This window comes from Cariama cristata, unplaced genomic scaffold, assembly GCF_000690535.1.
Source record: "Cariama cristata isolate BGI_N322 unplaced genomic scaffold, ASM69053v1 scaffold7558, whole genome shotgun sequence".
NCBI lineage: Eukaryota > Metazoa > Chordata > Aves > Cariamiformes > Cariamidae > Cariama > Cariama cristata.
In genome coordinates this window covers 101,350-103,530 of record NW_009631638.1, presented here as the reverse complement: position 1 = coordinate 103,530, position 2,181 = coordinate 101,350, and positions in this window count along the sequence as shown.

Here is a 2,181-nt window from a genome sequence, read left to right as displayed (position 1 = left end):
GTCGGAGCTCAACTCTTTAAGTCTTTGCTCCGTCTGAGCACAAGAGTACACATGAAGCCCAGTCAGTTTGCCATTTGGTAATGGCGCTGGTGCTTTTCTTATGGGAAAAGGCCATTTTGCCTTGAGGGATTGAGAATGAGCAATAGCAGTTCAAAATTTTGAAAAGTGTTAATGAAGAATTTTTCAGTTTAAGTCTTTTGAAAGTAAATTCCAGTTTTGTGACTTCAGAAGTATTTGATAACTTTTTTTTTTAGGTTCAGACACTATTTCTCGTGCCATAAGCAGGTTTTGTACAGGAACCCGCTAGGCTTCCTTCTTTCTCCTGTACTCCCAGTACCTGAGAAATTTTGGACAATATGTGCTTTGTTTGTAATTGGAATAAAACTGCATGTAAAATTGTAGAAAACTCCAGTGAACTGGTACATTTAATCTTTTTCTGTCAACTTTGATGGTTCAAATATTGCCTTTCCTGCTGTTTCCTCTCCTTTTACCAAGCCCTGCCTTTTTGCCATGTTGCATGGCCAACATGTTTTTTCCAGTCCTGCTCTTTAACAAGCTTCTTTTCTTTCCCAGCAGACGCCTGCCCATTTTTTTGGTCTTTGTCTGTCACACAGCACAGGTTTATACTTCCTGCTTTCTCTGAAAGATGGGCCTTGGGTAAGGATGTAAAGGCCTCACGAGGGCAATTAGTAATAGTCTGTAAAACTCCCCTTCAAAATCTCTTTTCATAAGTCACCCCATCCAGCTGTATCTGATTTTGGTTAGATGGCGTTTGAAAAAACCCTGAATAGGTTTGTCTTGCGGAAGAATATAACAATTTATAGCCTTGTCCTTAACGAGGAAACAGAGAGAAAAAGGAGAAAGTATAAGAGACATTGAAAGTTATTTTAGACATCTCTTGTGCTGCCAATATCATTCTGTATAACTTCCATTTTGCAATTCATTACAAGTTCATGAGTTCACAGGTGTTTGCAATACTAAAAATGAGCTAGCACCAGCTTTGGTGTGCACTGACAGAGCTTTAGAGCTGCACAGAGGGAAGATCCTTTGCTCTATACCTTTGTTTCAGTAGGATCTCGGTAAATGCTGGAAAAAGGACCGATGGCCCCACATTAAATACTTGTAAGTGCTGCTACTCAGCCATGTTACATTGTGGACTTACATTCATTCTTCACCATGTTTGTTGTGTTTTGGAAGATAAAATTACTTGCCAAATAATTAACCCACTATATAACCTGCTGTTGTGTCCTCACCTTGCAAATAGTGATTATTGCTTGTTGTAAGGAAGCTTAGAAATTAAAAAAATCTTAGACCCATCTGTGATAATAGGAATAACACAGCTGGAAGCCTTGCCACAGCTGGAAGCCTTGCCACTCAGGACCTCCTGCCCTCCACAATTTGTATGTTTTCTGGAGAATGTAATATCACCGTTGATGGCGGTGCTCTCGGTAACTGGCACGTAAAAGCTAATGTAGCTTTCTAATACCAATGAACGTTGATTGGGATCTTGAAAGATAGTGATGATCAGAATCTCAAAGGATAGCCACAGCTCAAAGGGGAGATAATGACAGAATGGGACCCTGGGGTGTGAAATTTTGGTCGGTTTTTCTAGGAGGTAAGATGCTATATAAAATCAGATAAAAGATTCACAGAAAAAATATAACATTCTGGAGAAGAATAGAAAAATAATTAAATAATTACTTACGGATCGTATGCCAGTTATTCCATTAATATGAGTCTTGGAACTATGGTCACATCTTTAGGCTTTTAAACTAGGTCTCTTGTTAAAAAGGAGAAGGAATGAGCTAGAGTACTGGACTGTGATTATGCATGGTGCTGAATAGCTAGCGTACAACTGGCATGATAACGACCTAGACCAATTAGCACTTTCTGAGAGACAGCTGGGCAAGAATTGGGGGATTTTATGCACCAGGGAGCATTTCCAAAATCAATATGCGTGAGCCTGAATGAGGTTTTGCTTCCCTCCTCTCAGGACAGGTCTCACAAATTGTTCCAGGAGTTTCTCAAACACCTCTACATTCTCTTAATCTGTAATTTAGTGGAGTAAAACACACCACCCCCCAAAAGCAAGGACCGTCGGTTTCACACCCTAAAACACCACTGTGAGGGGCTGTAACATAACCCTTAAAGTATTTCAGCCCTTTAAACTCAAGAAAACAG